Below are 23,995 nucleotides of genomic sequence, written 5' to 3' on the forward strand. Positions count from 1 at the left end.
CCATTGGTCTATCCATCTGTTTCTGTACCAGTACCATGCTGTTTTGATTACAACTGCCCTGTAGTATGTCCTGAAATCTGGTATTGTGATGCCTCCGGCTTTGTTTTTGTTGTACAAGATTGCTTTAGCTATTCGAGGTCTCTTGTGCCTCCATATAAATTTCAGCACCATTTTTTCCAGATCTGAGAAGAAGGTCTTCGGTATCTTGATTGGTATTGCATTGAATCTATAAATTGCTTTTGGGAGAATGGACATTTTGATGATATTGATTCTTCCAATCCATGAGCATGGAAGATTTTTCCATTTCTTGGTATCCTCTTCTATTTCTTTCTTTAAGGTTTTGTAATTTTCATCGTAGAGATCTTTAACGTCCTTGGTTAAGTTTATTCCAAGGTATTTGATTGTTTTTGTAGCTATTGTGAATGGGATTGATCTTAGAAGTTCTTCCTCAGCCATGGCATTGTCTGTGTATACAAAGGCTGTTGATTTTTGTGCATTGATTTTATACCCTGCTACTTTGCCAAAATCTTCTATGAGTTCCAATAGTCTCTTAGTAGAGTTCTTTGGGTCCCCTAAATAAAGAATCATGTCATCTGCAAAGAGGGATAGTTTGAGTTCTTCCTTCCTTCCCAATTTGTAACCCTTTAATTTCTTTTTCTTGCCTAATATCTCTGGCTAGAACCTCCAGAACTATATTGAATAGCAGTGGTGAGAGTGGGCATCCCTGTCTGGTACCAGATCTCAGTGGAAATGCTTCCAACTTTTCCCCATTCAATAGGATGTTGGCTGTGGGTTTTTCATAGATTGCTTTGATTGTATTGAGGAATGTTCCTTCCAAACCCAGTTTGCTTAGAGTTTTCATCATGAACGGGTGTTGTATTTTATCAAATGCTTTCTCAGCATCTATTGAGATAATCATATGGTTTTTCTTCTGCAGTCTGTTAATGTGGTGTATCACATTGATTGTCTTGCGCACATTAAACCATCCCTGCATACCAGGGATAAATCCCACTTGGTCTGGATGGATGATCTTTCTGATGTGTTGTTGCATTCTATTGGCGAGAATTTTATTGAGGATTTTTGCATCTATGTTCATCAGGGATATTGGTCTGTAATTCTCTTTCAGTGCTGCATCTTTTTCCGGCTTAGGAATTAAGGTGATGCTGGCTTCATAGAAAGAATTTGGGAGGATTCCCTCTTCTTCGATTGTTCTGAATAGTTTGAGAAGAATTGGAGTCAGTTCTTCTTTAAATGTCTGGTAGAATTCAGCAGTGAATCCATCTGGTCCTGGGCTTTTCTTTGTTGGGAGGGCCTTTATTACTGTTTCAATTTCTGTCTCAGTTATGGGTCTGTTTAGGTTTTCGATGTCTTCCTGGTTCAATTTAGGTAGGTTGCATGTGTCCAGGAATCTATCCATTTCTGATAGGTTTCCCTGTTTGCTGGCATACAAGTGCTTGTAGTAATTTCTGATGATTCTTTTTATTTCTGTGGTGTCTGTTGTTACATTTCCTTTTTCATCTCTGATTTTATTGATTTGGGTCTTTTCTCTTCTTTTTTTAGTTAGTTGGGCCAATGGGGTGTCAATTTTGTTTATTTTTTCAAAAAACCACCTCCTCATTTGGCTGATTTTTTGGAATGTTTTTCTTGATTCAATCCTGTTGATTTCTTCTCTGATTTTAATTATTTCTCTTCTCCTACTAGATTTGGGTCTGGTTTGCTGTAGGTTTTCTAGATCCTTGAGGTGAATTGAAAGCTCATCTATTTGGTGCCTTTCCAATTTCTTGATGTAGGCACCTATTGATATAAACTTTCCTCTTAACACTGCTTTTGCTGCGTCCCATAAGTTTTGGTATGTTGTGCTGTTATCCTCATTTACTTCCAGAAAGTTTTTGATTTCTCTTTTGATTTCTTCTATGACCCATTGTTCATTCAGGAGCATGTTGTTCAATCTCCATGTGTTTGCATATGCTCTAGGGATTCCTGAGTTGCTAATTTCCAACTTCATTCCTTTATGGTCTGAGAAGCTGCATGGTATGATTCTAATTCTTTTGAATTTGCTGAGACTTGCTTTATGGCCTAGTATGTGGTCAATCCTAGAGAAGGTTCCATGTACTGCTGAGAAGAATGTAAAATCTTTAGCTGTAAGATTGAAAGTTCTGTATATATCTGTTAGATCCATTTGGGCTATAGTGTCATTTAAATCTATTGTATCCTTGTTGATCTTCTGTCCTATTGATCTGTCTATTTCTGAGAGTGGAGTATTGAAGTCCCCCAGTACTATTGTATTGGGGTCTAAGTCTCCCTTTAAGTCCGTTAACAAATCTTTTAGATAAACCAGTCCCCTGTAGTTAGGTGCATATACATTGATAATTGTTATATCTTCCTGTTGAATTGATCCTTTAATCATTATGTAGTGTCCCTCTTTGTCTCTCTTAACAGTTTTTGTGGTAAAGTTTATGTTGTCTGATATTAAGATGGCTACGCCCGCTCTTTTTTCATTTGTGTTGGCATGGTATATCTTTTTCCAGCCTTTCACTTTCAGTCTGTATGGATCTTTGTTGGAAAGATGTGTTTCTTGTAAGCAGCAAATAGATGGGTTTTGTTCCTTAACCCAATCAGCCAATCAGTGTCTTTTAATTGCACAGTTCAGGCCATTCACGTCCAATGTGACTAATGATAAGTGGTAACTTTGCCCTGCCATTTGCCAAAGATAAGTTCTAATATATGCTTTGAATTCCCTGTGATCTTTTGCTGTGAGGTTTCCTTCCTTGGTTTCCTTCCTTTACCTTCTTTCATATTGATGACCGTGTTTCTGTGTTTCTGTGTGTAACACATCTTTAAGCATCATTTGCAGGGCTGGACAAGTGGCAACAAATTCTTTCAATTTCTGTTTGCTATGAAAAGTCTTTATTTCACCTTCATTCACAAATGATAGCTTAGCAGGATATAATATTCTGGGCTGGCAGTTTTTCTCTCTTAGTACCTGGGCTATATCTCGCCATTCCCTCCTAGCTTGTAGAGTTTCTGATGAGAAGTCAGCTGTGAGTCTGATTGGAGATACTCTGAGAGTAATCTGACGTTTCTCTCTTGCACATTTTAGGATCTTTTCTTTATGTTTCACTGTGGAGAGTTTAATTACAACGTGTCGTGGTGAGGATCTCTTTTGGTCGTGTTTATTAGGGGTTCTGTGAGCTTCCTGTACTAGGATTTCTCTGTCCTTCTCCAAACCTGGGAAATTTTCTGCTAATATCTCACTAAAAAGGCCTTCTAATCCTTTCTCCCTCTCCATGCCTTCAGGAACTCCTAGAACCCGAATGTTGGGTTTTTTAATAGTATCCTGAAGATTCCCGAGAATATGTTTTAGATTTCTAATTTCCTCTTCTTTTCTTTGGTCTGACTGTATCCTTTCCTGTTCTCTGTCTTCTAAGTCCGATATTCTCTCTTCTGCTTCACCCATTCTGTTTGTAAGGCTCTCTATTGTGTTTTTCATTTGATCTATTGAATTCTTCACTTCAGTCACTATCACAGTTTCCTGTTGTACTAGTTGTTTCGTTTCATTTTGATTCCTCCTTAATATTTCATTTTCACGAGAGAGATTTTCTATCTTGTCCATTAAGGATTTTTGTAGTTCAAGAATTTGTTTTTGAGAACTTCTTAATGTTCTTATCAATTTTTGAGATCTGCTTCTTGCATTTCTTCTATGTCATCATCTTCATAATCTTAAATTGGGGTGTCTTTTTCATTTGAGGGCGTCATGGTGACTTCCTTGTTTTTATTACCTCGGTTTTTGTGTTTGTTATTTGGCATATTGGAGATATTTGGTTTCTTCACTGTGGTGCTTTTTCTTGTTATACTATGACTCTAGATTAAGTGGACTATCTGTTTTTGATGGAGCCTTAGGGCTTGAGATGGGTGTGGCCTGAGAGCTCTGTTTGGTGTGCCAAAGGTGACACTCCCAGGTTAGGCGTGGTAAACCTCTCTCTCTCTCTCTCTTTCTTTTTTTTTTTTTTTTTTTGATTCAAAAGGGAAGTAAGTCTGCACAGCTGAACAAAGTTGGAGGTAGTTAGCAGGCAAATGATACACCCACAGGAGCCAGAGATCGGAAGCTCTTTCCCAAGGACCACACAGGGAATCTGTTCTGCCCTCAGAGTGGGCTCAAATTCTCCTTCAGTTTCCCACTGGGTTGCCAAAGTTACGGAATTGTAGCGTCTCTGGAGAGTGCTCACGTGAATTCCGTGATTTCTCTCCCCCACCGTCTCTTTTTTCACAGTCTCAGTTCAGTAGCACCACAAATTTCCTAGGTCCTAATCTCCTGTTAATTTGCCCCGCCCAGAGTCAGGTTTTTCTGCTAGGCTCAGGGCCGGTGCAGACCTGAGGTCGCTCTGCTTATGACGTATGTCCAAGATGGTGCCTGCTCTTTGTCTTGCTCGCCCTTGAGAGGTGAGTGGAGAGAGAGAAACCCGTGTCCGTACCAGTCACCTTTTTTTTCTCTCTCTCTCTCTCTCTCTTCCAGTTAGCCTGGTGAACTCCCCCCCCCCCTGCCCCGGGGGTCGTTCCCTCTAGTCTCCTCTCTCCGCTTGCCTGCCGGTGTCTCGGGCTATTGAGGTTCGGCTCACCTCGCGTTCCAGCGCTGGTGTGTTGAGTCTGCCGCTGGTGTCCCGAACTGTGGGCTCCCACGCTCTCCACGCAGGTCCGCTGTGAATCACGCGTTCCAGAAGAGTTTCTTCTGCTGTTTCCTCCCCTACTCTTCCTTGAACCTGCAGTATCTCCACTTTTATTAAACTATCTCTCCCCGGACTATCAGTGTGCTCCCTTCCTATTCCGCCATCTTGCCTCCTCCAAATAAGAGCATAGCAAACAGCAGATTTAATCAACACTATAGACCAAACTGATCTAACAGATAACTACAGAACTTTCCATCCTACAGCTGCAAAACACACATTCTTCTCACCAGTACATGAACCTACTCTAGGATTGACCATATCCTTGACCATAAAGCAAGTCTCAGCAAATTCAAAAAATACATCTTCTCTGACCACAATGGAATGAAGCTGGAAATCAGCAACTCAGGAATCTCTAGAGCACATGCAAACACATAGAGTCTGAACAACATGTTCCTGAATGAACAGTTGGTCATTGAGGAAATCAAAGGCAAAATCAAAAAATATCTGTAAACAAATGAAGATGACAATACAACATAAACGTATGGGAGGGATCAGTCCTGTGACTCAGTAGGTTAATCCCCCTCCTATGGTGCCGGCATCCTATATGGGCACAGGTTCTGTATAGTTGCTCCTCTTCTGATCCAGCTCTCCTCTGCAGCCTTGGAAAGCAGTAGAAGATGGCCCAAGTCCTTGGACCCCAGCACCTGCATGGGAGACCCAGAAGAAGCTCCTGGCTCCTGGCTTCGTATCAGCTCAGCTCTGGCAGTTGTACCCATTTGGGGAGTGAACTAGTGGATGGAAGACATTTCTCTCTGTCTCTCCCTCTCACTGTCTGTAACTCTACCTCTCAAATAAATATTTTAATAAAGACAAAACAAAACAGTTTTCGCAAAAGCAGCATTCAGAGGAAAGTTTACAGCAATAAGTGCCTATATCAAGATATTGGAAAGGCGCCAAACCAATGAGTTACCAGTGAATCTCAAGGATCTAGAAAAACAGCAACAAACCAAACCCAGAACTAGTAGAAAAAAGAAACAATTAAAATTAGAGAAGAAGTCAACAAAATTGAACAACAACAAAAAAGAACAATACAAGGCCGGCGCCATGGCTCAATAGGCTAATCCTCCACCTGTGGCACTGGCACACTGGGTTCTAGTTCCAGTTAGGGCGCCGGATTCTGTCCTGGTTGCCTCTCTTCCAGGCCAGCTCTCTGCTGTGGCCCTGGAGTGCAGTGGAGGATGGCCCAAGTCCTTGGGCCCTGCACCCACATGGGAGACCAGAAGAAGCGCCTGGCTCTTGGCTTCAGATCAGCACAGTGCGCAGGTCATAGCGCGCTGGCCGCGGCAGCCATTGGAGGGTGAACCAACAGTAAAAGGAAGACCTTTCTCTCTGTCTCTCTCACTGTCCACTCTGCCTGTCAAAAAAAAAAAAAAAAAAGGAATAATACAAAAGATCAACAAAACCAAGAGCTGGATATGTTAAAAAAAAAATTGGCAAAATTGACACACCATTTGCCCAACTAACCAAAAAAGGAGAGAAGACCTAAATAAATAAAAAGAGAAAGAAAAAGTAAATATAAAAGTAAATATAAACAGATGCCACAGGATTAAAAAGAATCATCAAAAATTACTACAAAGATCTGTATGCCAACAAACAGGGAAACCTAGAAGAAATGGATGGATTCCTGGACACATACAACCTACCTAAATTGAGCTATGAAGACATAGAAAACCTAAACATACCCATAACCAAGACAGAAATTGAATCAGTAATAAAGACCCTCCCAAAAAGAGAAGCCCAGGACCAGATGACTTCACTGGTGAATTCTACCATACATTTAACGAACTAATTCCAATTCTTCTCAAGCTGTTCAAAATAATTGAAAGGGAGGGAATCTTCCCAAATTCTTTCTGTGAATCCAGCATCACCTTAATTCCTAAACCTGAAAAAGATGCAACAGAGAAAGAAAACTACAGACCAGTTTCCCTGATGAACATAGATGCAAATATCCTAAACCAATTACTAGCCAATTGAATCCAACAATGCATCAGAAAGATCATTCACCCAAACCAAGAGGGATTTATCCCTGGTATGCAAGGATGTTTCAACATTTGCAAATCAATCAGAGTGTGATGCATCACCTTATCAAATTGAACAAAAACCATACAATTATCTCAACAGATGTAGAGAAAGCATTTGATAAAATACAACACCTTTTCATGATGAAAACTCTAAGCAAATTGGGTATAGAAGGAACATTCCTCAACACAATTAAGTCAATTTATGACAAACCCATGGCCAGCATCAAATTGAATGGGGAAAAGTTGGAAGCACTCTCACTGAGATCCAGTACCAGACAGGGATGCACACTCTCATCATTGCTATTCAATACAGTACTGTAATTTTTAGCCAGAGCCATTAGGCAAGAAAAAGAAATCAGAGGGATACAAATTGGGAAGGAAGAAGTCAAACTACCCCATTTGCAGATTATATGATTCTATATATAGGAGATTCAAAAGACTCCACTAAGAGGCTATTGGAACTCATAGAAGAGTTTGATAAAGTAGCAGGATACAAAGTCAATACAGAAAAATGAATAGCCTTTGTATACACAGACAGTGCCACAGCTGAGAAAGAACTTCTAATATCATTCCCATTCACAATAGCTATCCAAAAAAAAAAACCTTGGGTTAAATTTAATCAAGGATGTCAAAGATCTCTGTGGTGGGAATTACAAAACATCAAAGTAACAAATAGAAAATACAAAAAAATGAAAAATCTTCCATTTTCATGGATTGGAAGAATCAATATTATGAAAATGTCCATTCTTTCAAAAGTAATCTACAGATTCAATGAGATACCAATCAAAATACCAAGGACATTCTTCTCAGATGTATAAAAAAAAATGCTAAAATTCATATGGAAACACAGGAGACCCTAAATAGCTAAAGCAATCTTATACAACAAAAACAAAACTGGCAGCATTACAATATCAGATTTTAAGACATACTACAGGACAGTTAGAATCAAAACAACCTGGTACTAGTACAAAAACAGGTGGATAGACCATTGGAACAGAAGAGAAACACCAAAAATCAATCCAAGCATCTATAATCAACTTATATTTGACCAAGGAGCTAAAACCAATCCCTGGAGTGAGGACAGTCTCTTCAGCAAATGGTGGGAGTAAGTGTTAAAGTGATCATATAGATAAGACTAAGTGTTAAAGTGATCATATAAATAGGATTAAGTGTCTGGTAATAATAACAGATAGAATTAAAAAGGAGTGAATGCTCCAAAGTGGGAATCAGTCCATAGAGGAGACTCACAGAATGACAATTGCTCTAAGCTGCACTCTGACCTCATTACCAGCCCTTAAGTCATTCTAGTCTGGCTGAAAATCCCACTAAAGCATTTCAGACATGGAAAGCCAAGACACTATTGCAAAAAAATGTTCTATATGAAGGATCTCTATGAGTGAGACCTTAGTGGAAAGAAGTAGTCATCAAAGAAGGAGGTACTTTTCTCTGAAGGGAGGAGAGAGCATCCACTTTGCCTATGGCCTTGTCTAAATACTGATAGGGTTGTGTATTCCAAATGCTTCCATAGCCTAGGCAGCTCATGTTAAGAGACTCAGGTGATCACTGGTGTCATATATAAGAGTGTTAATTGTTAAATTAACAACAGGGGTCACTGTGCACTAACTTTCCATGCAGGATCTCTGTCCTCAAAGAGTTGTATTATGAGAGTTAACAGTAAAACTTGTTCTCAAAGAAAAATAAATAAATAAATGTCATATGAAACTAGAAAGTGAGGTAAAGACATGGACAAATATGAAAATCTGCATTATGATTTTGATTCATAACTCCAGCAAAATTATAAAGCAATTATAAATCTACATTAATGGTTCACTATATGCAAAAATGGTATTGTTTACACCCATAAAAGGAAGCATTACTCTAAAAGGGTTTTCTGTGTGAAATTGAATTAATTTGTTATCAGTTTAAAGCAGATTGCTATTACTTTAGGATATCCTATGTTATGCCCATGATAACCAGAAAGAACATATATATAGAATATACAAAAGAAACAAGGTGGGAATCAAAATATGTCACCAACAAAAATTGACTAGACACAAAAGAAGGTAGTGAGGGAGGAAATGAGGGACAAACAAGCTGTAATATGCAGAAAACCAATAGTAGGTTCTTTGAAAAGATCAATGAAACTGTAAAACATCCTCTATATTGACTAAGAAGAAAACAGAGAAATGTCAAATAAAATCAGAAATTAAAGGGGACAATACTACCAAAATTTATGAATAACATAAGATTATAATGGACTACCATAAGCAACTGTATGCCAACAAATGGAAAATTCTGGAAACATACAACTACCAAAATGAACTGTAAGGAGACATAAAATCTTAATATACCTATAAGTAATAAGAAGATTGATTTAGTAACCAAAAATTCCCAGACCAGAAAGTTTCAATGGTGAGTTCTACTAGACATGTAAATAAAGAATAATCTCAACTCGACGTACAGGAGAACTAGAGACCAGAATTCTTACTGAATACTGAAGTAATAATCCTCAAGAAAACACTAGTGAATCAGGATACGAAAAGGATTCTACAACATGATCAGGTGGGATTTATTTTTGGAATGCCAAGAACATTTCAACATATCCAAATCAATCACTATAATATACCACACATTAACAAAAAAAGGAAAAAACCCGCATGATTATTTCAACAGGTATAGAAAAAGCATTTGACAAAATCAATACCCTTTCATGTTTTAAAAAATATTCCACAAACTCCCACTAGAAGGAAACTATCTCAGCATGATAAATGCTACATTTTAAAAGCCCACAGCTGTTTCACAGTCTACGGTAAGAAAAAAAAAAAATCAAGTTTCACTGTAACTTCAGTAATAAGACAAAGATGCCGTTTTTGCCACTTCAATTCAATATGTCATTAGAAATCCTAGCCAAGGCAATTAGGCAAGAAATAACAGGGATCCAAGATGGAAAGGAGGAAGTCAAATTGTCTTTATTCATAGACGGTATGATCTGTATGTACAAACCCTAAGGACTTCTCTCCTCTCTCTCTGCCCCCCACACAATTAGAATTAACTCAGCAAAGCTGCAGTGTACAAAATCAAAACATAAAAATCACTTTTTAAAGGATGTTTTTTAAAAATTTATTTGAAAGAGTTACAGAGCCACAGAGAGAGAGCTCTTCCATTGCTGGTTCACTCCCCAAGTGGCCACAGCCGGGGCAGGGTGGCGGGGTAGGGCGAGGCAGGCCAAGCTGGAAGCCGGAGCTGCATCCCAGTCTCTCCTGTGGGTGCAGGGCCCAAGCACACAGGTCATCATCTGCTGCTTTCCTGGGTGGAACTACATGGAGCTGAACTGGAAGAGGAGCAGCCTGGAGCTCTGAGGTGGGGAGGCCTTGAAAGCTAAGCAAGCCTAAACTACTCGTTAACAGGAGAGAAAAGAGCCCCACAGAACGCGAAGCCTCAAAAACTGGTTAAAGACTCAAGTTATTCCTCTCCACAGAACTCTCTAGTAAAAGGCAAAAGATTTATACGATTTGAAGAGAAACCGGAGTCTCCATAACAATCATTTCTACTTCTATACTAACAATGAAAAGCTAAAAACAGAATCAAGAAAATCCCACTCACAACAGCTTCAAAACTAATAAGGTACTTTGGAACAAAAACAGCCAAGCAGCCAAGATCTTTGTACTCTGAAAAACTACAAAATGCTGCTGAACTAAATACACCAATAAATGGAAAGGCATCCATGCTAATGGATAGTGAGAGTTAATACTGTAAATTTGTCCTAATATGAGTGATTGACAGATTCAATGTGATTGCTTTCAAAATTCCAGCAATTCTGGCAGAAATACAAAAACATATCTTTAAACTCATGGAATTTTCAGTGAACTCAGAGTAGCCAAAACAGGTTTTAAAATACTCATATACATTCCGCTTGCATACATGAAATCCTCAGATACATGATTCGGTGATTTTCAAAGACGGCCACTCCCCACTGGATTGGGAAGAGAGAAACCTTTTCAACAAATGGGACTGTGAGAACTGGTCAGCCAAAAGTGAAGTTGGGCTGTGACTTTGTAACACTAAAAATCAACTTAAAAAGCACCACAGACGTGAGCATAAAGGCAAACACTAGAAACGTCTAGGAAAAAAAATAGGAGAAAAGCCTCATGAGATTGGATGTGAGGATTTCTTGAGCAACACAAAAAGCACAGGAAACAAAAGGAAAACAGACCCAGTGGGTTCCATCAGACTTCTAAACCATTGCCCACTGTCAGACATTCTCCAAAGTGTGGAAAGGCAGCCCAAAGAATGGGAGAAAATATTTACCAATAATATACCTGATAAGGGATTAATATCAAGAATGTACAGGGTCGGTGCTGTGGCATAGCAGGTAAAGCTGCTGCCTGCAGTGCCAGCATCCCATGTGGGCATCAGTTCAAGTCCTGGCTGCTCCACTTGCAATCCAGCTCTCTGCTATGGTTGGGAAAGCAGTAGAAGATGGCCCGAGTCCTTGGGCCCCTGCACCCGTGTGGGAGACCTGGAGGAAGCTCCTGGCTCCTGGCTTCAGATCAGGCCAGCTCTGGCTGTTGTGCCCATTTGGGGAGTGAACCAGCAGATGGAAGATACCTCTCTCTCTCTCTCTCTCTCTCTCTCTCTCTTTCTGCCTCTGCCTCTCCATAATTCTGTCTTTCAAATAAATAAATAAATATATAGAGAACTCCTATAATTTCACAGCAAAACAATCATTCAATCACGAGATAAGCAGGGTGGGCTTTGGTCCAGTGGCTGAGTCGCCACTTGGGATGCCTGCCTCGCATACTGCAGTGTCCAGTTTGAGTTCCAACTACTCTGCTTCTGATCCAGCTTCCTACTAATGTGCATCCTGGGAGGCGGCACGTGGTTGGGTCCTCACCATCCACGTGGGAGACCCATACTGAATTCCCAGCTCTTGGCTTTGGTCTGGCCAAGACCCAGCTCTTACACCATGTGGGGAATTAAACAGAAGATCAAAGATCTCTCTCTCCACACCCCCCATTTCAAATTAAAACACACATACACAATGAAATACTGCCCAACTCCCATTTATATTTTTAAATATCAAAAAGAACAAATGCTGGTATAGTTGTGAAGATATTGGGACCCTTGTGCAGTGCTGATGGAAATGTAAAATGGGGAAGCCACTGTGGAAAACAGTATGACCATTCCTCAAAATATTAGAACTAACAATATGATCCACAAATTCCACTTAGAGGTACACACCCCAAACTTGAAAGCTGGGATTGGAACAAATATTCAAAGGTCCTTGTTCCTACAATATTCATGACTGCCAAAAGAGGAAGCAAACCTAGTGTCCGTCAGTGGTGGGCAGATAAACAAAATGTGCATATATGATACAAACCTAACTAGCTCTAAAAAGGTAGCAAATGGACACATGCTACAATATGGACAAACCTTGAGGACATTATACTGAATGAAGTAAGCCAGCCACAAAAGTACAAACAATACAATAGTGAAAGACTAGTCACATAAAGTGCCAATCACATAGTGGTACGATTCTACTTATTCAAGGTGCCTTTAACTGTCAGGTCACATAGTGGTGTGATTCTACTTGCTCAAGGTGCCTTTATCTGTCAAAGTCACAGAGACAGAGTGTGGAATGGTAGCTTTCAGGGATGGGAGAAGAGTGTAATTTGGTTTGTTTTTAATGGATTTCAGTTTTTCAAGATGGAGGAGTTCTGGAGATTGACTGTATGACAATGTGAACAGGGGAGTTCCAAGATGGCAGAGTAGGAAGGGTGCTTACTGCTCTAGCCCAGGAGAACATAGTATAAAAAAAGTGGAGATAGTAAGTCTCAGGGAAAACACAACAAAGGAAACTACTAAAACTAGTGGGACACGGTGGACCTACGTGGAGGGTGTGGGTGCCCACACCCTCTAAGTGAAGTCCACAGCTCAGGACTCCAACAGCTGAGGGCCTACACACCAGCACTGGAAAGTGAGGTGACACCAGGTCGCAGCAGCCCAAGCCACTGACAAAAAAGTGACAGGAAGAGCCTACGGCAGAACAGGCTTAGAGCCCCATGGGGGAAAGTGTACCAGCCAAACCAGTGAAGAGAAAAGAAAAAAAAAAAAAAGGATGGGAGACACATTTCTCTCCTCCGATCACCTCACAAAGGTGTACAAGCAATAGAGCAGACGCCATTTTGGACATAAGTAACGGCTGCGCCAGCTTGTGTCTGTGCCCAGCAACCGGCCAAGCGAGACCTGCCCGCCCGCTCCGCACCTCCGCTGGGCGCCGGCCCTCAAACTCCTGCCCCGTTTCCTCAAGTTACAGCGGTCATCACGGAGGACCCTCCCGTGGGCAGCCACATCCCAGGAGGGAATCGGGCCGCAGAGCCACAGAGGGAGGAGACGGCCGCCCCCCACGCCCGGAGGGGTCTGCACAGGCGCTGCCGGCATGGTCTGCTTGGGCCAAGCGACGCGCCCTGTGTAAGCCCCCCAGCCTGCGCTGCGCTGTGAGAGCAGCCCCAGAAGCGAGCGCAGGTCTCTGTAGGAAAAGCAAACAAGAACACAGCTGGCGGAACAAGGGGCATGACTGTGGGGTACACTCATCCAGGCTGCGACCCGAGAGGCACGGGGCAGGCGGCAGGAAGACCCGGGAAACAGCAGCGAGGAGGAACGACACACGGTGAAGTGCAGCAGTGAGCTCACTGGGGCAGCTCTCCTCTCCCCCCTTCCCACTTCCTCATGGAGGATGCAGATGTGGTGTCTGGAGCTGCAGGAGCCTCCAGGGACCACGAGGTGAACCGCCAACACACAAGAGGGCAAGTGCTTCATGGAATCTTCTAGCAGCTACACACCACCCCCGAACGCCTGCTCAGGACTTCTCGTCCTGTGAGGAAAAGAAACTCCCTTTTGTTTAAGGCCCTGTTAGTCAGTTTTTCCATTACTCGGAGCCAAAAATATCCCTAACAGTTCAGCATTGTACAATGTGGTAAGAATTACCAGGCTTTGAAAGTCCTTAATCTAAGGGAGACAGAATCTGATTAGAGCTTTTAAAAGAAGGTTCTGTGAGATGAAGAAGTATGGAAAACACGGCCGCAGAGTCCAGGAGCAGGTCTCTGCGAGCCGTGTCGCGTCTGATGTTAGTGGACACGCCGAGTTCTGAGGCGGAAATCAACTCTAAGACAAGGGGAGCAGCCAGGGCAAGCGTGCACACGGTCAGCAGGGGTGACGGCAGGACAGACAGAGGCCTGGGAGGAAGGACACGCTGGCCACGGCCAGTCCTCCAGCTGCACTGAGGCTGGGAGGGTGCACCTGCTGCTCTGCGGAGGGAAGAGACGGGAAGGCAGGAAGTGAGCACTCAACTGTGCCGAGCAACGAGGCAGACGGAGGTGTTAAGCAGAGAGACTGTTGAGACTGTTTTGGCCACACTGAGCTGCGGGTCTTTGAAAGCCTTCCCAGCAGGGACCGCAAGTGAACACTGGACACGCCTCTCGAAGTCTGGGGACCGCTGGGCCTCTCGGAGTCTGGGGACCGCTGGGGACCTAGCTTCAAGCATCTGGGTCGGCCCGCAGCGTCCAGAGAGAGAAGAGATCGTCCAAGGGCAGCGCTGGCCACGGCCGACCTCTGGAGGGAGCGTGGCGAGCAGAGCGGGAGCGAGTCTAGAGGCGTGCGCTGCCTGGGGAGCCCCGGCCGCTGTTTCGGTGTGGGGGGGACCCTGCTTCGAGTGCTCACAGGCCAAGAAGACGGGGACCCCTGAATGTGGCCTGACAGTACACTGGGCAAACACGGTTCCAGGGGACTGGTGGGGTCACAGCCCGGGCACACGGGAGGCAGAGCCCGCTGGTGGCTGCCGACGAATAAGAGCGGGGCAGGGGGGGCCCTCTCTGCCCACCGCCTGCTTCCTGGTTTTTCCTGTTGTCCTTCACACGTGCACTGCCTTGGGCTCGCGCCCAAAGCCCAGAGTGAACCAGGCATCTGAGGGGCCTGGGGCGGGGGTCTAGGAGGGAACAGCTCTCCTGGCAGCTCTGCGCGCCTGGGCTGAACGCTAGGTGGTCAGGGTCGGACGGGGGTTCTGGATGCCCTGACCCCTTTGCGTGGCAGACCCGGGCCTGAGATCACCTTGGTTTTACTCTTCCACTCACTACTTAGTGTTCCTGTCACATGTAGTAAGTGACTTAGGTGACTGGACGTCGCAGGGATTGGGTTGACGGGGCCATCACAGTCGTGAACACACGTGCCCACGCGCCTCTTGTGGGAGCTGACCCTGCGCCTGGCTGGACGGCCTCACGTCTCAATTCCTTTCTCCCTTAGCCGCTGTGTGTCTTCCACCCAACAAGACACGCTGACCCCAGGCTCTCGAAAGTAGACCTCAGCCCCACAGCAGACTGAAGCTGCCGTGACACGCACGGGGACCAGCGGGCTTGCGAGCGCTGAGGGTTTTAAGCTCTGAGGCTGGGGAGTTACCGGACTGTGCCCCTTAAAGCCAGCACCTCCGGGTGGTGGGAAGCCCTGGAGACATGGCAGACAGACAGACGGAACTCTGTTCTGAGGGGGCGCTCCCGGGGTGCAGGGCAGCCCTGCGACGGCTCGTCTGCCCCCGCCGGCCGTCTGGGGTCGGCCGTCCCTGGCAGGCCCACGGCACCGGCACTGCCATGGCTTTCTCTGCAGCACTCGCAGGTACGGCGTCACTCACGCGACCGTGGTATCTCACACGCAGCTGACTCATCTCGCAGACAGCAGCAAACCCAGTGAAGCGAACACGCGTGGGGTTCCTCGGAGTAGGCCCCGAATGGCGCTGTGCCCACACGCCACTGCCCAGCCACTCACGCGTGGGGTTCCTGTGAACAATGCTATGCCCACATGTCACTGCCCAGCCAGTCACGTGTGGGGTTCCTGTGAGCGAGGCTGTGCCCACACGTCACTGCCCAGCCAGTCACGCGTGGGGTTCCTGTGAACGATGCTGTGCCCACACGTCACTGCCCAGCCACTCACACGTGGGGTTCCTGTGAGCGAGGCTGTGCCCACATGTCACTGCCCAGCCAGTCACGCGTGGGGTTTCTCTGAGCGAGGCTGTGCCCACACGTCACTGCCCAGCCACTCACGCGTGGGGTTCCTTTGTGCGAGGCTGTACCCACATGTCACTGCCCAGCCACTCACGTGTGGGGTTCCTCTGAGCAAGGCTGTGCCCACATGTCACTGCCCAGCCAGTCACGCGTGGGGTTCCTGTGAGCGATGCTGTGCCCACACGTCACTGCCCAGCCAGTCACGCGTGGGGTTCCTGTGAGCGAGGCTGTGCCCACACGTCACTGCCCAGCCAGTCACGCGTGGGGTTCCTGTGAGCGATGCTGTGCCCACACGTCACTGCCCAGCCAGTCACGCGTGGGGTTCCTGTGAGCGAGGCTGTGCCCACACGTCACTGCCCAGCCAGTCACGCGTGGGGTTCCTGTGAGCGATGCTGTGCCCACACGTCACTGCCCAGCCAGTCACGCTTGCTGCCAGCCCCGCCCAGACACCTGCACGCTGCCACCTCCGAGTCAGCAAGGACATTCCCCTCCGTGATCACTGCCCCCGTGAGCCCAAGACTCAGCTGAGGAGCCAGCTCCCCGGTGGGACCGCTGAAGGCCAGAAGTGCAGACCCCTGCTTGCTCTCCCACCGAGCCCCGGCTTCTCCGTTCCCTGGGGCTTTCAAGCACATAAGCCCTGGCGTGCTTAGGGATCTGTGGCTTCATCTGTTTTATATTAGCCCCTTCGCATAAATAACGCTCAGTACTCGGCCATTTGCATACGCACACACCCACACAGGCATCGTGTGCAGGGCTATAAACCAGGGCCCTTGCTGTCATGGGGCGGGTGGTGCCACGTGCCCAGGGCCTTTCCTGTCATGGTACAGTTGGTGCCACATGCCCAGGGCCTTCCTGTCATGGTGCGGGTGGCGCCACATGCCCAGGGCCTTCCCTCTCACAGTGTGGGTGGTGCCACGTGCCCAGGGCCTTCCTCTCACGATGTGGGTGGTGCCACATGCCCAGGGCCTTCCCTGTCATGGGGCAGGTGATGCCACGTGCCCAGGGCCCTTCCTGTCACGGGGCGGGTGGTGCCACGTGCCCAGGGCCTTCCTCTCACAGGGTGGGTGGTGCCACGTGCCCAGGGCCTTCCTGTCACAGGGCGGGTGGTGCCACGTGCCCAGGGCCTTCCTCTCACCGGGCGGGTGGTGCCACGTGTCCAGCAGCAGCCCCCTCCTCCTGGGTAGGAGCTCTGTCAAGGACCCTGCAGGCAGTGGCCATGGGCGAGACACCCGAGCCAAGCCACTGAGCAAGCGCCTCGCTCTTGGTCCCTTGAACAAGTGCCCAGCTGGAGCTGTGATAGTCAGAGCCACACAGGCGGGGTGGTTTGGGACCAAGCACTGGGAAGGGGTACAAAGAACCTGGCCACCCTGGGCCCAGGGCCTGGCACATGCCCCAGAAGGTGGAAACAAGATGTGCTGCAGATGCAGACAAAGCCGGCGCGTGGGCAGCAGAGGGTACAGGAGGGACCCTGGGATCCTGAGGACGGCCCCCGCCCAGCCCCAGCCCCCACCGCCATGCGGCAGGTGCGCGTCACCTCCTGCTCCCTGCACACAATCAGCCAGGGTCCTCTGCTCTTGCTTTCAGGCTGAGCCGGGACAGCCCCGGTCTGTAACCAGCACTTCCCTGGTAAACCAGCTAGAAAAGCCAGGTAAGCTCTTCGGCTTTTGCTTTGGAAACTGCTCTTGGGTGCTGCTGGGCAGAGGTGACTGGACACCCACCAGGCAGGAGGGTCTGTGCCCAGATGGCAAGGAGAAGCTGCCCAAAGGTGCCGCCTGCTCTCTCCTGGGAGAGGATGGGACGAGTCGACCAGGACACGCCACAGGTGCAGGCCCATCTGGAACCCCGGGCTCTGGGCTCAACTGAAACAACCTGGGACCTCTTTTTTTTTTTTTTTGACAGAATGGACAGTGAGAGAGAGAGACAGAGAGAAAGGTCTTCCTTTGCCGTTGGTTCACCCTCCAATGGCCGCCGCGGCCAGAGCACTGCGGCCGGCGCACCGCGCTGATCCGATGGCAGGAGCCAGGTACTCATCCTGGTCTCCCATGGGGTGCAGGGCCCAAGCACTTGGGCCATCCTCCACTGCACTCCCTGGCCACAGCAGAGAGTTGTCCTGGAAGAGGGGCAACCGGGACAGAATCCGGCGCCCCGACCGGGACTAGAACCCGGTGTGCCGGTGCCGCTAGGCGGAGGATTAGCCTAATGAGCCGTGGCACTTGCCAACCTCTTTTAAAAACAACAAAGGCAAACAAAGCCAATGCTGAGAGCAGCCCACACCTGCTGGCCGCTAACTGGTACCCCCAGTTAGCCCCGCCCAGTCCACTCACCACGCTGGGCAGACGCTGGCAGTAGACAGCACCTCCTCTCTGTCACGCACTCCCCGGGCAGCTGTCCCAGGCAAAGCAGAGGAATGAGGGGCTGGCCAGTAGGGAACGAACTGGGCCCGAGTTTCAGCTGCACTTAATGCCCCAGATGGGTGCCGAGGCTCACAGCTGGGACAGAAACGCCCGGCAGCCGGCGCAGGGCAGGTCTGGAGAGCAGTCGGCGACCGTGGGCTTCAGGAAGCACGATACGCATTCAGTTACCACGTGGCGTGGGGACGTGCGGTGCAATGTCAGTTACCACGCGGCGTGGGGACGTGCGGTACAATGAAGCAGCATCCCGATGGCAGCTGAGCACAGCCTGAGTGCAGTCTGTGCGGTTCTCATCCCAGGAGTTCTTCCGACCTGCAGTGCCATGTGCTTTCACTGAGAAAACCATCTACGCAGAAGGGACAAAGTCTTCCCCACCGGCACATCAGCCCGGGGCGGACGCGGATCACAAGCGGCCGGCCTGGGAATCTGAGGCTGGGTGGGGTGCAGCAGCCCACGCTGCCCTCAAGCCACAGTTCATTTGTGCTGCCAGCTGCCCTCAGAGCCCTGCGCCCACCTGGGGATGCACCTGTGCCCACGCCCAGGGGTTCTCAGTGACACCGTTCCGAGGAGCCCCCCCACACCGGGTCCTGCAAGGGCTCAGGGCACTGGAAGGACTCCGGGAACTCAGTCAGGTGCGCAAAGCCCCAGGAGCAGGAGACAGATTCCCCTCCAGCCTCCGCGTCCCTTCCTGGGTGACCCTGAGAGCATTCATTAATGGCCTGTGCGTCAGTCTCCTGGATCTCGGGAAGGCCTGGTCTGGAAGCTATGGGAGGAGTGGGCGACGTGAGGGGGCAGGTCTCCATCACACACAATCACACGCACACACACAACGCGGTGAAACACGGGGCTCAATTTCTCAACATCTGACCTGGTTCTGGTCTTTTCTGGATTCACTGTGCCAGAGCACTTAGCGTCTGCCTTTGCTTGTAAACCAGACGTCTCCCAGTTCGGTGACAATGCCTCGTGCGTACACCCGAAGTAAAAGCCAGGTAACAGGAATTGTGTGCAGCTGCCCCTCTGGGAAAACATCCCCTACCTGTGTAAGCTGTGGACTCAAAAGCCTCAAAAAAAAAAAAAAAAAAAAAAGGCATTTTCTGTGGCTTGGGGCAGGTGCATCAGCACTTAGTGGCTACGTCCTCATGTGCACACAGGCTGGCTTTTCCATCCAGAGCTGTGTTCAGAGCAACGCAAGCCGCACCACACAGTCCGGGTCTGGGGCAGCACGCGTTGAAGCCCCAGCCACCAGCTCTTCCTATGAAGGGACTGACCGTCCTGGGTCACACGGGGGCCAGAGCCACAGCCTCAGGGCCCGGGCCTTGTCTGTCCCTGTGCTGTGTCTACTGCCTGCCTACCTCCCTTCCCAAGCCTTCCTGTGGGGTGAGGGCCACTGCCCATCGCAGCATCCCAGGGCGCCCCAACTGTGGCCAGCTGGTGTGAGCTGTCTCAATTCTGCAGTGGCCATGTTTGAGAAGCCTCATTGTGCGACATGGCAAAAGTCCTGGGAGGTGTCACCATTATTTTTCAGCCAGAAATCCCGGACAGAGGAATTAGCAGTGCCTCATTTAGAACATGTCTGAACACCAGCTACCAGCAAGAGTGACCAGGATGTTTTGCATGATGGCGTGTGGCGTGCTGCAGATGCGACACCTGCTAGGCTCAGATCTGCCACCTCCATCTGCCCTCTGCAGACATCTCTCCGAGCTCAGATGCACTCCCAACAAAGCCCTAGGCAGAATAGGACCCCACTCAGGACGGGCCGCTTGTAAGGCATTTTGCTGGCCAGCGCTGTGGCGCAATAGGCTAATCCTCCACCTTGTGGTGCCGGCACACCGGGTTCTAGTCCCAGTCGGGGTGCCAGATTCTGTCCTGGTTGTCCCTCTTCCAGGCCAGCTCTCTGCTGTGGCCTGGGAGTGCAGTAGAAGATGGCCCAAGTCCTTGGGCCCTGCACCCCCATGGGAGACCAGGAGAAGCACCTGGCTCCTGCCATCGGATCAGCGCAGTGCGCCGGCCACAGCGCGCTGGCCGAGGCAGCCATTGGAGGGTGAACCAACAGCAAAAGGAAGACCTTTCTCTCTGTCTCTCTCTCTCTCACTGTCCACTCTGCCTGTCAAAAAAAAAAAAAAAACTTAAAAAAAAAAAAAAGGCACTCTGCTATGCTCCTGGGAGACCCTGGTGGGCAGGGGTCCCGTCCTCAGCTGGTTCCCATCTTGCATGTCTGATCTGGGTCAGAGGACAGAGCTGCTCAGGGTGGCTCTCCTGCCTCTGGAATCTGACCCGGTGGGAACTCTGCTCCTACCCCGTGCCCCGCCACACTGGGAGCAGACAGAACATATCCGACACGCAACTTCCTTAAGAAAAGCTTCATAGCCAAACACTATCGCCATCATCCCATGGGGGAAGAAAGGATTTAAACAAACACCAACCCCCAGCTTCCAAAAGGAAGTAGCACGTTCTCAAACAGGTCCTTAAATGGACACGTGATGTTATGAAAAATTCTGTTTCCCAACTCAATGGCAGCTCCACTGGAGGAATCCTCAGATGAGGAAGTATGTACCCGACGTTCAGCCAAATAGAGGAACCTACAGCTCGTGAGCCAAATGCACCTACAGGATCTGCCCTGTTGCCGAGTGGTGTGCACCAGGCCAGCAGGTTGCCTGGGGTGTTGTGGAACAGGTGTGGGTGCCGGGGCTGCACCCCAAGCCTGCGCAGTGAGAACCTCACTGGGGAGCGGCCGGAGCCCAGGAGGCCAAGCACCCACTCGGCATCTGCCGTGCTGTCCCCAGCCCACACAGCGACACAGAGACGAGGACAATGCCACCAGGAAGGGAGTGTCCGTCCTGTGAGTTCACGCGCAGGAGAGAACAGAGCTGGGGCAGGAGACGGTCAGCAGCAGCACCCTGGTGCCCGCCCCGATAGCCAGGTCAGAAGCCAGCTCCCTGGACACGCCCATCTCCCGAGAAAGCCACCTCCAAGTGGACGCCCCCTCCTGTATCAAAATCGGGGTTTGGTTCTTGGTTTTCCTTTCGGCGATTTTACCATGAAGCCCTTAATGGTGGGCATCGTGCCAATTTACATTCACGTGATAAAATGCTCAAGTGCAGAGACATGAAGACCGGCGGTGCGGAACCCAAGAGCAACCTGTGCACCTGCTCCGCCTCCTGGCCCAGGCTCAGAGAGGATCCTGGGTGTGGCGTTGCTATAAGCTCCTCCGGTGACTCCACTGTGCCAGTGCAGGCCCTCACACCAAACTGCCCTACCGGAAGCAGCTGCCAGCCGAGGCTGCAGGCAGACAGGGCTGCTCACAGCTCCTCTGGGCCCACTCCAGCAGCGTCAGCTCTGCTCGAGAGCTTGTGTGAAGTGCACACCCTCAGGCCCCTTTGCAGACCCGCTGGCCAAGCAACTACATTCTTGAAAGACCCCAGGTGGGGCCGGTACCCTGGCATAGTAGGTTAAGCCTCCGCCCACGGTGCCAGCACCCCATATGTGCGTCAGTTCGAGTCCCAGCAGCTCCACTTCTGATCAAGCTCCCTGCCAATGTCCATGAGAAAACCGTGGTGGATGGCCCAAATGCTTGGGCCCCTGCACCAACGTGGGAGACCCAGAAGCAGCTCCTGGCTCCTGGTTTTCGGACGGCCCAGCTCTGGCTATTGCAGCCATTTAGAGAGTGAACCAGTGGAAGGAAGACCTCTCTCTCTGTAACTATGCCTTTCAAACAAACAAATTAATTAATTAATTAAATACATCTCATATCAGACTACGGCAGAAAATATATTGTGTCATATGTCATACAAACCAATTGTACGGTATCATACACCACATAGCATGCCATGTCCTACCATAGCAGGCCTCACACATCATGTCTCATAATATCATCATATATATCATGTTATCATGTCATCACATGTCACATTATATATGTCACACCATGTCATACCCTGTCTCATATGTCCTGCCACATCATGTATACACACGCCATCATATCATCTCATGTTATGGTATCACATATCATATCATTCCTCTGCTCACTGCATGCCTGCTCCATCCTGAACTTCCTCCTCCTGCTCTTTTGGTTCCTTCCGGCCCTGGGACTTTGTGCCTGGCTTCCTCTTCTCGCTCTTAATTAGCTCAGCAGACACCTCACTTCCACAAGGTCTCCTGGGCCCCCGCCTTGGTCACCACCCCTGTTGCACTCTCACGGCACCCCGCGTCCAGGCTCCTGGCACTTACTGCAGTTGTGGTCAGCTCCTGGTCTGCGGTCGGCTGTCAGGTCCACGGGTAGGACCACGGCCGCCTTCTCTACTCCTCTGTTCTGAGCTCTTTGCAGAAGGGTCTCTACGGCCACAGGCACTCGGTATTTCACTTCAAACAGGAAAACAGAGACCTGGAGAGCAGAAAGGAAAAGGCAAAGGGATGGGACGGGAAGGGGTGGCACGCACGGGGCCTGCGGCAGGACTGCAGAGACCAGGGTCCTGGGTGGCAACCAGGGACCCCCACGCATGGTCTGTGTTCTGTTTGGAAGTTTTTCACTACATTTTATTTATTTGAAAGGCACAGAGAAACAGGGAGACAGATTTTTCATCTGGAGCTTCACTCCCCAAGAGCTTGCCACACCTGGGGTAAGACAGGCTGAAGCCAGGAACCGAGAGCGCCATCCAGTGGCAGGGACCCGACTGCTGGAGCCCTGGCCGGCTGCCTCCCAGGCCCGGGGAGTCAAACCCAGGCACTCCAGGTTGCCAGCATCCTAAGCACGGTCCCATCCGCTGCCCCGAACACCTGCCCCGGACCTGCATTCCCGAAACACCTGCGCTGGCTGCTTCGTTGGGAGTAAATAGTGACGATGATGTCACCTGGGGACCATCCAGGATCCAGGTGCTGGCAGCAGGGGCTGGGAGGTAAGATAAGGACACCTGGGCGAGGTGTTTAGGAGGTGGAACCACAGGGTTGGCGGTGGACTGGATCTGGGGATGAGGGAGAACGGCTGTTAGGGTTGCCATGGGGGCTCCTGGTTGTGGGGTGCTCAGTGCCATTTACCAGGATGGACAGGACACCTCAGGGCCCTGCAGAGCTCCCCCAAGCCGTGCAGGTCCTTCCATCCAAGACCACGCACTGCACGGGCTGAGACAGCCGAGGTAGCCTTGCATCACAATGTCAGACACTGCCACAGGGACCTCAGCAGCCATCACGGAACACGACAGGAGGCCGCTGCCACAGGATGAGATCGTCACCATCTGCCACGCCACAGCCTGACGCCCCCACACTGCACAGAGGGACAGGCGACCCTCGACCCCAGCCTGCTCGGCATGTAACCCGTATACTCCTGGATCTCTTCTCAGCCACAGCCTGGTGGGCTTTCTGGGGGGAGGCGGCAGCCGGGGCTCAGCTGCCACAGTGTGCGTCAAACAAGCAGGCACGGCTATGTTATTTACAGTCGCTAGAATTCAAAGCTTGCGTAATTTTCACATCACAAACAACAGCCTCCTTTCTCAATCACGCAAAAATACAACCTGGTGTTAGCTCACAGACCATCCAGCAGCAACGTCTGGCCCATGGCTGGAATGGGTGGGCGTCTGTCCTACATGAGGGGTTCTCCAGAGATGTGGGCCACATGGTCCAGTAAGGAACGCTTCAGGGCAGTGCCATGGTGTAGCAGGCTGGGCCGCTGCCTGCAGTGCTGGCATCCCAAATGGGCGCCAGTTCAAGTCCTGCTTCCCATCCAGCTCCATGCTATGGCCTGGGAAAGCAGAAGATATCCCAAATTCTTGGGCCCCTGTACCTACGTGGGATACCCA

General features: G+C 49.1%; 1 non-coding gene across 1 annotated transcript; it reads right to left on the reverse strand.

Annotated features, from left to right (window-relative positions):
- Nucleotides 1-10,163: 10,163 nt before the first annotated feature.
- Nucleotides 10,164-10,277, reverse strand: LOC127492186 (U5 spliceosomal RNA). The gene has a single exon (XR_007921346.1). It is a non-coding gene; the product is annotated as a U5 spliceosomal RNA (small nuclear RNA).
- Nucleotides 10,278-23,995: the final 13,718 nt, after the last annotated feature.

The sequence above is a fragment of the Oryctolagus cuniculus genome, chromosome 9 (assembly GCF_964237555.1).
Source record: "Oryctolagus cuniculus chromosome 9, mOryCun1.1, whole genome shotgun sequence".
Classification (NCBI taxonomy): domain Eukaryota; kingdom Metazoa; phylum Chordata; class Mammalia; order Lagomorpha; family Leporidae; genus Oryctolagus; species Oryctolagus cuniculus.